Source organism: Pongo abelii, chromosome 4 (assembly GCF_028885655.2).
Source record: "Pongo abelii isolate AG06213 chromosome 4, NHGRI_mPonAbe1-v2.0_pri, whole genome shotgun sequence".
Classification (NCBI taxonomy): Eukaryota; Metazoa; Chordata; class Mammalia; order Primates; family Hominidae; genus Pongo; species Pongo abelii.
The window spans coordinates 95,868,539-95,884,020 of NC_071989.2; positions in this window are offsets into that span (position 1 = coordinate 95,868,539).

Genomic DNA, 15,482 nt, shown 5'->3' on the forward strand with positions numbered 1-15,482 from the left:
AAGAAAATCCGCATGTAAGTGGACCTGTGCAGTTCAAACCCATGTTGTGCAAGGGTCAAATGTATATATTAATAGGGTTATATATTAATTCTGTCCGTAGGATCATAAAAGACTCCAAAAAAAATATGTTTGAATTTCATCCTGCAGGATGAGTTTAATTCCCCAGGTAGAAATGAGGAGAACAACATTCCAGATAGAGTGAACAACCTGGGTAAAGTCACAAAAGAGTTAAAGTACGTGGTCCACCCAGGGATGAAAGAGGGTTTAAATACAATCATAATAAAATGTCTGGGGAAAGAGGCAAAAATGATTATGAAAATGTAAAACAGGGCTATGGCGTAGCAGGCCACATAACTTGTAAGCAGTCAGGAGTCAACAAACATTCTAAACCAAGGAGGAGCAGGATCAAATATGTATTTTTAGAAAAATAATTGTGGTGTCATGCAGAGACCAGACTGGAGGAATAAAAGTCAGTAGGATAGGGCATATACAATAGAAACTACCTGACAAAAATCAAACAAATACATACACCTAGAAAACCACAGGAAATCCTTGGCTTGGGAGGTAGAGAAACCAAGCAATATATATCACTTTTTTTTCTCCCTCTATTACATACATACGCCCACAAACACATGTATTCATGAACTGATTACACAAACTTTGCGCCTGTCTTTCCATTCATAAAATGGAGATAATAATAGGTTGCTGTAAGGACTGAATAGATTGATCCATTAAAAGTGTGTAGCACATAGTAAGGGCTGTATAAACATTATTGTTTTGTTGTTATCTTGCTCCTTCCTATTACATCATTCCTTTCCTTTTTTAGTTTAATTACTATCCCATTCCCATTGTCAACGATTTTTATATCACCAAAATTCCTATTGTAAGTTTTAGGCTTAAAGCGTTCAGAGAGTTCTACGATGTTGATTCAACTTAACGCATTTTAAAAGCGTACCTCTTGTGTTAGAAGAATTTTCAGGTATGAAGGGGAAAGTCCACATATAAAAAGAATCATCCTCTCTTTTTGGCACTGATGAAACTCACATTCCATTAAAAGGAGGATGAGAAGTACATAATGTAGTAAAACATAACATGAGATAAAACAAAAGATAATGAGAGAAGTCACAACAAAATGCACGATGGAAAAGCATTTTTGCTGGAAGTCAGGAGACTCATGCTCTAATTCAGGATTCAATACTTAATGGACGAATTTCCTGAAGCAAGTTGCTGAACCTTGGCTAAGCAGAGAGATGTGATGGGTAGGCACTTCCGTCTGGAATTAGATGGTGTGTATCACCATCTGACTCTACCATTTACTCACTGTGCACCTTTGGACAGGCTAGTTGACTTCTCTGTTCTTCTGTGGTTTAATCTATAAAATGAAGATGATGATAACACTATCCACTTCCTACAGCTGCTATGCAGATCAAAGGAATTAAAATATGTAAAGTTATTAGAATACTACTTGCCACTAAGTATACTCCTTGAAATGACAGCTATTTTAAATATTTCTGAACCTCAGTATCTTTCAATGTAAAATAAAGATAATAATTACCTTTAACAATCTGTCTTATAAGATTGTTGTGAGATAATTTATATGAAAGTGCTTTGTCAATCATTGAGTATATAATATACAAGTGTATAATGGTGTGTATAATATAATAATGAACACTAATACTAGTAGGTAACAGATAATTCCTCCTCAGAGTATTCTTTAGCCATCTTATAGATGGAAATTTCACTTGGAGTCCTTCCTAAATGCACCAAAACTAAAATGAAACCTTTACTTTTATGTTGCTGGAATTCTAATCAACGAGAATTCGAGACAATGGGGAAAATAACAAATTGTTATTGAATTTGTTTTTTAATAATCATTTGAATGGATTGTCTTAACAGATGAACCTGTAGGCATTGATGACCACATTTTTAAAATGATATTAGAGTAAATACAGAATATTCAGTCTTTTAAAAATGTTAACCACTTGGGATGTCTGTTGACATTTTGCAAAGCAAACCACAAATGTACTTAAACCGATGAGTAAAACATTAAAATTAAAAATCAGCCCATCTTTTCTCTGAGTACCTTTTTCAAATGGCACAGAGAACTTTACACAAGCTCCAGGCACCTCTATATTTAATTCCTAGGGGCAATGGTATTCATCAGCGCATTAAGCAGCCTGGTCAGGTACTGCTGAGTCAACCTCGTTCTGGGACTCTCCTTGCTTGTGAATGCAGCACGCAGGCCTTGAGATGTCATTATTCCGACGTTATGATAAGGCACTCACTTATGCTGCTTTACAGAAGAAAGGACCAGAGTTTAAAAAGCCATAGCCACCGATTTATATTATGCTACTGTAACACTCTTGAACAGAATCTCATTTTAAAAGACAGTGCCTGCAAGAGAAAAAGCTTCACTGGCTTAATCCATGATTATGAAATTGGTGGTCATTTGAAAGGTGTCTCTTCTTTTTTTTTCTGTTATTTTGTTTTACCATCAATAGTTTAATTTTCATTAGAAATCACAGTCTTGGTACTAAGTCAGCACCAATGTATTTGTAGCACAAAGCACAAAGGTGATCTTTTTTTTTGTTTGCTTGTTGTTTTTTTTTTTTAAGACGGAGTCTCACTCTGTCGCCCAGGCTGAAGTGCAGTGGCACAATTTCGGCTCACTGCAAGCTCTGCCTCCCAGGTTCAGGCCATTCTCCTGCCTCAGCCTCCCAAGTAGCTGGGATTACTGGCGCCCACCACCACACCTGGTTAATTTTTTTGTATTTTTAGTAGAGACGGGGTTTCACCATGTTAGCCAGGATGGTCTCAATCTCCTGACCTTGTGATCTGCCCGCCTCGGCCTCCCAAAGTGTTGGGATTACAGGCATGAGCCACCATGCCTGGACAGTGATTTTCTTTTAATGGAAGAACTACTGATAAGTCAGTGGACTGGTGAGCTTCACAGGGCCAGCACTTCTTAGCTTGGACATGTTTACTAAACAAGTTAAGAGCACATGCTCTAAATTACCTTGTTTGAATAGGGGCTGTAAATTAGGTTATTGTGAGGAAATGACCACTTTCTCAAAATCTTCAAAGTGCACCAGGAAACATGAAGCTTGGGTGTGTTATAATTAATTGGGAAAATGGTGGATGCCTCAATCATTGCAATTTGGCATGATTAATGAAAGAGGTCTATCACAGCAAAGTCTAAGGTTCATAAAGTGCTTCTTGCCGGGGGAATCTTAAATCATAAATAGCAACATGTTTAGTCCTCTGCCCTTTTATAAGAGATAAAATTGTGGTACAAATAAAGTAGGCTTTTTTCCAAGGTGGCACAGAGCTTAACAAAGTGAAAATGTGGCATTTACATCCCTTGATTTATAACCTTTATAACGTTTACTTAAGAATGTATCCAAAGGAAATTCCTATTGTTTATTTTACCATTTGTTTAGGTGAATTGTTAGTTAAAACTTTTTTCTAGTATCATTTGCCAGAGGGTGATGCTGATTATAAGAACTAAAACTAGGGATGACATGCAGTCTCACATGTAGCAACTGGATACAATTTTAAACACAAAGTTCAAAACACAGCGTATTCTAGCAAGAAGACTAGGATTAGACAATAGCACCCCTTGGATCCCAATACTGCCATCAGTCTTTACAGTTGGGATTGTCCTTTCTTGACTCTGAACCACACGCAAAAGGTCATTAATCTGTGAATGTTTATTTACACTTCTTACCATCTTGCACGTTATTGACTCTTACAGCTGCCTTTGAAAGAGAGCTTTCAAATAGCCATGAGGAACTAGAGTTTTTTTAAATAAATAAATAAATAAGGCTCCAAATATCAACAAACAGTGGATATTTGACTTTGGAATTCAAGGGATACATTAATAAGTGCTTATGTACTCACAGGCTTCCTTACTCTGTGCCTGAACTCAGCACCCAATCTACGTACCCCAGCTATCAGCTTTTCAGGGTCCTGATGAGAAACAAACAAGAGGAAATCAAACACTTGAGTGTTGACAGTACAGACCAGAATCTGGAATTACTGTGAATCCTTACGAGTGTTCAGAACTCCTTAACTGGTGATGTGAATTTGTCATCCTCTATCAAATATATGGGGATACTGCCTGCAAGTAAACCTCCACTCATACCTCAGAAAGCAAAGGTCAATCTTTCAAGGAGAGTTTAGGAAATATTTAGAAAAAAGGAATAATTCCACACTAGGAAATACATAGATGCTCAAACAGTAAGAAATTTAAATCCTCCACTACATATATGTAAGTTCACACATGCTGGTCATCAACTGGCATCTTTAGTGAGTCTCTTCTATTGAACTCACTACAAGTAAGTAAGCTGAAGGGCAATTTCTGAAAGACTGTGAACATGTGTGTTTTTCTATATAGTTGGCTGGGTAGGTTTTTATCTAGCTCTACACGGTATTTAACACCAGATTATAGATTAGCCTCTCAGGGGAAATAACAGTACACACTTATTATATGTAATACAATAGCCATTCACAGAAGATCCCCATTATACATGACAGCAATGAACCCAGTCCCTGGAATCGAGAAACCGTACATCAGGGCTGGGCGCGGTGGCTCACGCCTGTAATCCCAGCACTTTGGGAGGCCGAGGCGGGCAGATCACGAGGTCAGGAGATCAAGACCATCCTGGCTAACACGGTGAAACCCCGTCTCTACTAAAAATACAAAAAATTAGCCGGGCTTAGTGGCAGGAACCTGTAGTCCCAGCTACTCAGGAGGCTGAGGCAGGAGAATGGCCTGAACCCAGGAGGCGGAGCTTGCAGTGAGCCAAGATCACGCCACTGCACTCCAGCCTGGGCGACAGAGCGAGACTCCGTCTCAAAAACAAAAACGAAAACAAAAACACTGTACATCAGAAACAACTGAAATGGCCTTCAACAACTTTTAAAAGGATAAACCATCTGTAGCACATTCATGCAATGAAATACTACTCAGCAATCAAAAAGAGCAAACTGTTGATACACCCAACAACACAGATGAAGATCAAATCCATTATGCTAGTAAAAAGAAGCCAGACAGAAGAAAGCTACATACTGTATGATTCTATTTATATGACATTCTGTAAAAGGCAAAACTACAGGAATGGAAAACAGATCAGTGGTTTCCAGGGTTACAGGATATTGGGAGGGATTGACTGCAAAGGGCAGCACAAAGAAGTTTTGGGGGATGATGAAATTCTGTTTCTTGCTTGTGGTCGTGATTACATTACACATTGGTAAAACTCAAAGAATTTATATCCCTGAAAAAGTGAATTTTATTGTATTTAAACTAAGTATCAGAAGTTCAAAAGCTTCACATAGTTTACATTTCTCATTCTCATGTATTCAAGAAGAAGAATTGTCTTTCAAATATTCCTACTAAACTCCTGCTTATCACTTTCAAGAACTTAGCTGCAATGTCAGCTCTTCTGTAAAGCCTTCCCATACCTCTCTATGTTCCGGCTTCTTTCTAAGATTTTTTTTTAAGGAAATAAACATTACTCATATAGCCAATATCCATGTGGATAAAGGCTTCTTCTCTTCCAGGGGTCTCCTCCGCGCTGGAGTTGGCACGCATTCCTCCCCAACATGCTTTTATACTTTTATTACATAGTTACGTACCAACAAATTGTTATGGGAAGGATAATTTTATGTTAATAGATATTAATATTACATCAGTATCACATTTTTTTTTTTTTTTTTTTTTTTGAGACGGAGTCTTGATCTGTCGCCCCGGCTAGAATGCAGCGATCTCGGCTGACTGCAATCTCCGCCTCCAGGGTTCAAGCAATTCTCCTGCCTCAGCCTCCCAAGTAACTGGGATTATAGGCGCCTGCCACCGCCCCTAGCTAATTCTTGTACTTTTAGTAGAGACGGGGTTTCACCATCTTGGCCAGGCTGGTCTCGAATTCCTGACCTCGTGATCCACCATCCTCGGCCTCCCAAACTGCTGGGATTACAGGCGTGAGTCCCCGCGCCCGGCCAATATCACACGTATTCTTTTGCAATTTGCTTTTTTTCATCCAACATTGCTTTTAAGATAGTCAATTCATAGAGTATTTCACTGTAGGAATATGCCAATACATTAATTCACTGCATTTTTGACAGATATTTAAGCTGTTTCCATGCTCCATGTTACACTGTGCCACATTTATCTGTTATTATACCTCTTCTTCTTGCAAGACAATGAGCAATTCCAGAACAGAAAGCATCCAGAATTCCTATCCCTTTCCCTAATTTCCGGTACACCTGCAAATCACTGCCTGCGTAATGTGTTTCGCTTGGAAAAAGATGCTGTGTACCTGGCACACAATAAGCACCACTCCATAAAAATGTGTTGAAAGAATAAAAGCTGACAAGTTGTTATTTTAAATCTTGCGGTCTCTACTCACTTCTCCGCGGTGTAAGATTTAAGGGGGGACTGACTCAATTCTCACTAAAAAGTCCCTTAGTATTCCAGCGTGGACGTAGAGAGATCTATGAAACAAGGTCACTTCACAATTCTCTTGCTTTCGCGTTAGAGGATCTCAAAGCACTACACAAACCGCGATTTTCTCCAGTGATTTTTCCTCTCAATGTGCCTCAAGGTCAGTTCAGAGCAGTATTCAAAGCTTGAATACTCTTCACCAGCAGCTGTAAAGGGCCGGAAAACCAGAGTCTGGATGTAAATAACAGTAGCAAACTATTCCCGGGTCTTGTTTTTTCTTTTCTTTTCATGGGTCCCCGTTTGCGCTCTTAGTCGGCTTACCCGTCCTGTTCCAGGAGCCGACAAGGAACAGCCCACCTGGAGCAGGTCTTGGGCCACCACTCGCCCCGCCCCCCGTCTCCACTCCTCACTGGCTCTCCCCGCTCCTATTAAGCAGCTAACGCTGGGTGATCTCCTCTCCAGTTCTTCGTGGTTTCATTGCAGCCTTGATATACAAGACAAATGCACACTTTACTCTGGGCTTAAAAAACCATCTTTCATCATCCTTTGGGCGTGACAAATACATTGTGTGTTTCAGAGAAATTAATCTGGTATTTAGGGGGAGAAAGGCATTTCCAACTCAGTCTCCGTGCAGAACCTTCCCGCAAAACCTGTAGCGGCATTTTTCGACACTTTTCTCCTCCTTTCGGCAAGCCTCAAACTTGACCTTCGAGAGGATTTTAAGGGTAGAGCCTTCCTCCATTTCCCTCGTCTGCTCCAAGAGCGCACGTAGGCCTTCTTCTGGGAAACAGCTGCTCAGGACCAGAGCTCGGAGAACTGCACGTCCAGGAGGGCGGGCGCGGTCGGGGAAAAGGGAGGAGGCGGCAGGAGGGGGCAGGAGGTGGAGGGAGGAGGAGGATCGGTCTGAATATGCATGAGGCACCCAGCACTGCCCTCTTCCCCGGCAGCTGCTCCGGAGGGGGTGAAGGAGAGAAGGGGAGGGGAGGGGAGGGGAGGAAATGAGGCTGGGGCGGGGTGGCCAGAGCAGCCGCAGAGGCTGATGCGAGTTTGGAGAACGGAAGAGATGATTTGCATGGCGCCTGGTGATTGGCTGATGGCCGGGGGCTGGGTCTGAGAGGCGGCCCCTGAATGGTTTAACGGAGGAAATTACAAGATTCATTCGACTAAAGAAAGCCGGGGCGGGCCTGGTCGGCGCGATATGCAGCCTGTCCGCAAGGGGGCGCGATGGCCTATCTTTGTTCTGGTTAAAGGCTCCTTTCCCTCCTCCCCCGCCCCCGCCCCCACCCCCCACACACAGACACACACGCAGAAAGTGCAGAGAAACCCTGTGATCCAGTCAACTGGCTCTGCCCCGTCTATTAAGAAAGATGAACACTCCTTTCTCTTCCATCTCCTTCATGGGAGTCCACTTTTCATTTCAGATTATCACATCAATAAATATTCTTCGAGGAATAAAAAAGGCACTTTGCCAAAAGATAAGAGAATATATATGAAATGTGTGGATTGTGGAGAAAGACAATACATGAAGGCAAGAGAATAGGCACATATATGTAAATATGCACATAATCACCTCCAAGAACGCAAAGCACTGGAGGTAGAGACAAACAGAACACCTGGAGAGAACACATATCGCTCACAAGGTTCTCACAGGCTGTGCACGCTCTTCCACACACCGAGGCACACACCCACTGACCGGCACGCAGTCTCCCCCTACACACACACACACACACAGAGAAGGACCTCAGAAAAGGCATCCAAATGAATTCACACACAGTGGAAAGACTGCCGAGAAAATACTAGAGAAGAATTAAAATGATTCATCCCCTCCCCCTCCAAAAAAAAAAATACTCAAGCGAAATGACTCTATTTGCATAATACTAATATACGCAGGACGCAGACACGGGCAAGAAAAAAAAAAGGCTCCATTTGATGCACACCAGAGAATGGGTGTATACACACACACACAAACACGCACACGCACGCACCCGCGCCTGCGGGCGGGACACACCCACAGCCTATGTCCTCCGCCCACGGGCACGGGCAGAGCACCGATGCCATCAACAGCGCTCAGTACAGTTGTCCAGAAAACACCAATGTGAGAAAAACGAAATAAACCCACCCTATTCAGCCACGGAAGCACCACTGGAGAACCTAGGTTTTCTAAACACACACACATACACAACAGGCACACACACACATCCCTGTTAGACAAGAGAGTTGAGTTCAAAGAAATAATAGATGCACAATGGATAACTGAGTGCTGGAGAATGTCATCCGCTTAAACAATACTTTGAAATTGTTTCAGCCTGAAGATAGCTTTCTGGGTTGCTCCCTGAAAAATCATACCTAAGAAAAATAAAATCTTCTCATTGATCCTGCTTTCCTTTTACTTTCTTTTTTCTTCTTTTCTTTTTATTTTTCAATGACCGAATAGAGGGAGAATTCCCTTTCCTCCAAAGGAGGGTAGCCCTGTTTTTGTTTTTCCAGTCCATGAGCTTACAGTTCATTTCCTAGTGAAGAAGGTGCCAGGGAGCGGTCCTCGGCAGCCTCCCAGCCAGACAGCGCCACAAAAAGGCATTATTACACATCCCAAATAACAAGGGTTGTCTATATATTTACAAATCTGTTCAAACATTTAACCTTTTAACTTGCTAAATATCCCCCTCTTCTCTTGCTTTCTTGCGCTCTCGGCTCTCCCCCCTTTCTGCTTTCTCCTCCTTTTCCTTTCTCTTTCTAAAAGAGGTAGGGACGGGAAGCGCCTTTTCTTGAGTCTAAAATGAGTACAGGGACTCTGGGCTGTACCTGACCCTTTTTGAATGCCAATTTCGTTTTCAGGCAATTGCCTCTTTGCCAGCCAAAAGATCGGGATTGGATCACCAGGGCTACCTTTTTAAAGTAGAAGCTTCTATGTTGCCCTTCAGTTTTTAAACTGCCGCGGAAAAGCATCCCCTAAATCGGAGGGATTTTCCGGACCCTTTAAAAGTGGCCAGTGCCCCCAATCCGTGATGTTTCCTTCCGCGTTGCACCTCCTGCCCGTCAGGTGACTAGTAGAGGGTATCTTCTAAAGACAGCCAGAAAGTTTCTACAGTATTTGGCGACCCAGCCAAGGCCGGGGTGAGGCACACTCCTACTGCAGGGGCCAATTTGGAATTCCATCTTTTAGCATTTCTTACTGCCCAATCTTTTCTTATGAGACTAATAACCTCATTCTCAGGGCCAATGTAAAATGTGAAACTATAGAGCATACGGGCCTTTAATACAGCAGAAGAGTTAGATTTCTCAAAAATTGGGGCATTCTTACTTTGATGCACAAAGGAAAAAGGAAAGTTGTGCCTGGGCATGGTGGAAAGGCGCAGGCGGCGGGCTACCGATCCCGGCGGTGCCAACGCCCTACTCTGCAGCCAGGTGCCCTGGGTGGGCTTCCATTCAAAGAACCCACAAACACCCTTACCCCAGGATCTTCACTCTTCCCCCAGGACTCTACTGTGACGAAATTTAAAGTGGCCTGGAGGGGCTTTCCCCTGCCATTCTGAGTTTTCTTTTCTAAAATAAAAGAATTGCAAGAAAAATCCATTGCCTTTGAAGTTGAAACAGAAAGGGTGACTTCCTCTTGGCACATTTTCTCTGGCCTAGAACAATGACTTTATTTATGTATTTGTTTGTTTGTTCTGGGTAGTGGAAAAAATGAAACTGCAGTTTAGCGAGACATCATGTGTGTCTCGGATTTGTTCAAGTGTCCATAATATTTCAGCCTCTACCAGCTTTAGATGAGTGTTAGCCTCTGAGGTGCCCCACCCGGGATCGGCCGGAAAGCACCTGAGAAAACCCAGCCCTCACCTTGGAAGCTTGCCTTCAGCAAACCCCAGTTGGGGTTACACCTCTCGGTGGTACAATAGCCCGGAGCCCATGGGTATCCGCCAGTCGCTGACTCTGAAATGCGCCGGTCTGCGAGGTAATAATGACCTTTGCTTGCGGCTGTCAGGGCTGGCACGCCGCACCAAGGGCACTCAGGGCCGGCCAAGACTGGACAAGGGGAAGGGGGATATGGATAACGTATATGTTTTAAAGAGGTTTACTGAAAACTTTTACAGATCCCACATAGGAGATGGAAGGAAGGCGAAGTGAGTTTAAAAAAAAAAGTGTGTTTACTCTTTGTACCATGACAGATCCGGGAGGAAAAACGGTGGCACTAGATTATTATGCGGTGCTTTCTGTAAAATGCCATCAATTTGCATGCTTGTGTGATGGTCAGGACATTTCCCCCTATTGCACAAACCCCTTATGAAAACTGCAGGCAGCTTAAGAGTTTTCCTGTTCTTCCTGATCAGAAAAGATATTCATCCAGAGACATTATCTAAATCTGCAAAAGAATGAAGGCTGCTTGTCATTCGTCCTTCGTCTCTAGTAATGTGTGCCACCCAATTAGAAGCAATTTGAGCAATCAAGGCCGTTATGAGAGAAGCGGGCGTTAAAAATAGGTTTTCTATAGCCTCAGAACTCTAATTCGGAAGAAAATCTAAAATTACATATGTATCATTTCTTTATATAAAATAAATATATAATCTGAGTGTCTCCTGTTAGCTCTTATTTTTTCCTCCATGGTCCCTCCCCTATTGCCTGCCTGCCTTTTGGGAATTCGTAACAGAAGTCAAGAGTAAAGCTCAGATGAAAAGGGAGTAGGGACCCTAAAAAAGTCTTTCTGAGACCTAACGAGAGGATCTGGAAGGGGCTTGGCCCAATCTTTCCGGGGCTCCCGGCTGCCGTAGCGTCCCTGATAGTGGTTGTTATCTGACCTTCATCCGCGGTGGGCGGAAAAGTCCCAAAAGTAGTGTCCCGAGATGGAGGGACCCTCATCCCTGGAGTCGAGTAGTATGACCCCGGGACCCCGGGGGTCAGGGGTAGTGGACTGAGAAGTTGGGCTGTGGGTCATTGGAGGCAAATCAGAACAGCTGCTGACACGCGCGTTCATCTTGGGGGGTTAAGGGATGCAGAAAAAGAGCTAAGAGGATGTGTTGGGAGTAAGTGGGTAAGTAAAACATGTTTCCAAGCAGAATACAAGAGTAAAAAAAATTAAAAAGCAAAGCAAAACAAAGCATAGACTCCGTGCAATGTCCTCTAGCAGCAGCGATGTGCTCAGGGTGTCACATCTTACTCATGTCCCGCATTCCCAAGGGGTGAGCGCAGAGCAGATCCAGGTAGGGACCTGGTGCCCAAGTGCACCAGTGGCGGACTCTGGCGCCTCTTATTTACATTAAACTGGTCCCTTAGCATTCCGGTTTAAGAGGCGTCTTTATTCTCTCCAGCTCTCAGAAGAGAGTTGAAGAGAGCGGGTCGGGAAACGAACAAGAGCAAAGTTGGCAGAACTTCTAGGGAGTGCAGAGCCAGGGCTTGCTCTTCCTGCAGGCCCCAGAGTTGGAACCCACTCCTGATCATTTGATGCCTTTGGCCAGCTAGGTCAAAGTTATGTGGAAATGAACGGTGTTCAAAGTTAAACACCTAAAACCTGAACCCTGAAAGCCCTGGTGGGCAGGAGGGGCGGAGAGGATTCTTTCACTATACTAAGCCGAGCTCTGGGCCCAGAGCAACAAGAGTCGCTGAGGCAGGCAGGAAGTACCCCCCTGCACACCACGAGCGGACACCAGCCGTCTCTAGCAAGCTGACAACCACCGGAGTGGGAATTAATCACCTGACAATAACTCCCTTTCAAAACCCAGTGTTCTGGACGGAGTTTAAGTCAAAACAATTTTCCCTTCCCAGAGTTTCTAAGGGTCCAGGATGAGTGTGGAAGTGGGAACGAATCTTGTCGCAGATGTGCCACTGTTGTTCCAAAACAATAGCTGTTCCAGAGGAGACAGCAATGCCTCAACAGGACAAACTGAGGATCCGCATTTGGGTTTCTCAGAGTGTGAGTCACAGACCAACTGTCAGGCAAATGCTGGGGCCCCATCACCTCCAGGTGATCCTTTACAGAAGTTTCTGGTACATGGCTACAATAATATTGCAATATTAAAATCCCTCCTAATAGTACCTAATTTATTTCCTATTTATTCTGCTTGCTTGTATCTGGTTTATGAACTGAAACCACCTGATTGTTAACAAATGTATCGACTTAACAATTCAAAAAGTATTTCCATTTTCAAATACTTTTCCCTTGAAAGTAATGTTAACATTTCTTGAACTTAAAGCTTTATGAAAATTAATTGCTTCCAAAATTTTTTGTAAATGTAAATATACTGTATTTTTACACAATCGAGTTAGAAATAGCTGATATTTTTAAAATATAGACATATTAAGAATATTTATGGTAATGAAGTTTTCTGATTTAATAAGTATAGAGATGTGCATTTCTTAATTTAATTCCTCCTTTTACTTCATAATGTCCCAATATGTTGAAGCAGAAATCAGAATAGATAGTATTGACAAGAAATGTATCCTTTAAAAGTCAAATTTGTCCTTTAAATTGGCTCTTCTCATAAAGCAGCTCTAAAGTTTAGTATATGTGTATAAATTTATGCATACAACATAATATAGTCTTTTCTCTGCTATTAACTAGCCAGGGAAATTCAAGTCTTTTATTCTTAGTATATCATAGCTTTTTTAATTTGAGATATTGAACTAAATAATCTCCAATTCAAAAATTGTAGAGTTTTTGAAATATTTTACTTTAATGTATTCTGCAGTTATATAAAAATAACAAGGCAATAATAATATCAAAATTAAAATTTCCCCGGAATATTTTACATAATTAGAACCAATAATACTCTGTGTTTTCACTGTCTACAAAGACTTCCTAACCTGATCCATCACTCCTAAGAGTCCATTAATATACAGTGAGGATGAAAAAGAATTGTGTATCTTTATGCATATATCTTTACTTTTATGTAAAGGAGGTCATATCTTTCACTGGATACCCAATGAAATTCATGATTCAAAAAAGAACCATTGATCTACACTTGAAGCCTTCATAAGTGAGAACACAACCACCACCACAGCAATCACTGCATTTACATTTTGGATATAAGTAATAATTTTTCTAGACATCCTGGAATGTAAAATGTTGGAAAGATCAGTAAGCTAAAAATGAAGAGATTTTTAACTCTGGGTCTTCCTCTAAATGTCTAGTGACTTTAAATGAGATGACGTATTCTGCTGGGGCCTAATTTACCCACACAATTAAGAAATTGAATCAGATGAGCTCCCCAAGTCCATCTAGTCTTACAAGTCCATAAAGTTCTGGACACTGTGCAGAGTAACTGGATCTGTCATTATTCAGTGTTTTTCAAAGCAAACATCACAATTTAGGCATAAGACTATGCCACAAGCTTTACTTCTTTGTGATCTTTTTTGCACCTTACTGTAGCTCTTCCTTTGCATGGATGAAATGATTAGTCCTTAAAGTAATTTAAAGGTATCAAACGAGATGTAAAGTTCTCCACTGGTACTGCTTGTAGTTGTAGGAAATAATGTTCTCAGAAATGATGTTATCTATAAGAATTTCATGCCCCTAAAACAAGCTTAAATTTTCCTTCAGCTATTGAAGTTGGTAAATTAATACCTTTGATAATTTTATAACTTTCTATGGAAGACAGCTGGTTCATTTCAGTGGTTATAAGAATCAAGAACTACAAAAATATATACTCTCTGATAGTATTGTTGAAGCTTTTTCTCCAGTAACAAAGAATCTTTGCTCAATTCTTCACTCCTTGCCCCCAATCTCACCTCTATTCCCAATATGCAGTCCTCACCTAGACCCATTCTTCCAGGCTGATGCTGAGTTTATTTACTCTGAGCAACATTTTCAGGAATTATCATCAGCAGATTACTACAATGAACATTTTTTTTTAGTTCAGCCTCAAGTCTATGAAATTAACTTCCATTTTGATAATCACAAGACTTCCCTTGGAAATATCAGTGACTGCACAAGCCATAGGCAGATCAAGTGTAGATGCTCCATCATCTGAATAGGGTTGGGTTATGTTTTCAATTGGAACAAGGTATTAAGTGATTAAACTGTGCCAGAGGACACAGCACTTTTATCAAGCCCTTTTCTATCCAAGCAGGCACAAGGATAGTCAATCCCTGGCCCTGAAAGTCTCCAAGGAAAACTTGGAATGCTTTAGGAAATCATGTTTATAATTAAAGCACTGGCATTTTTCTTCTCATTACAAAATAAAGGCTGAATACAGTTTTTGAAACTTTACCTTTTTTTAATTTCAAGGAGCTGCTTAAGATCCTCTTGCATTCATTGACAGGATTTTTGGCCCATTATGCTATCCTAGTCCACAACCATTTAAGTGTTAAATTTTAGCAGATTACAAGTGACTAACAGTGGAATATTCGGAATTCTATACGCCATTATTTTAATTCCTACCACAGCTAGCATTCACATAAGATAGAATTTCAAAAACCAGTTTGGGCACTATATTTTGCCCACCTTCTTGTAGATATAGTTAGAACACTGATGTGTCATCACCTTATTCCTCTCAGCATACCTGGCACGTGTCTGAGAGAATGAGTGAATTAAATGAATGAATAAATATGCAAGGTACCCAATGTCTATTTGACTATTTAGACCTGTGGAAGAAGTGGCAGCTTTTTAGTGATTACTAGCATGGGTTCTATATTATAAATGTTCTTAAATAAAAATACAAAATGAACACAATAAGACACTAAGTATATGTCATAAATCTGAAATAAAATTGCTAAGCAGTCCATTATCATAAAATTCTTTTTAGAAGTCTTCCAACAGAGGGAAATTGGGGCAAGTAAAACCAAACTTACTAGGAAGGCCAGAAGGTTACATTGTCAGGCACTGTTCTTAGTCTTTTGCGTGGATTATCTCATTCAATCCCCCCAGGAAAACCATCTGAGGCATGGACAATAATGACCATTTTACAGGTAAGGACAACGGGGCTTAGAGAGGTTAACCCACTGCTTAGCATCATATGATATTGATGACTGGCATTCTAGAGTCAAGGTTTAAATGGAGGCAGTCTGGTTGCAGAGACAAAACTCCCAGCAATTAGGTGGTACTTCACAC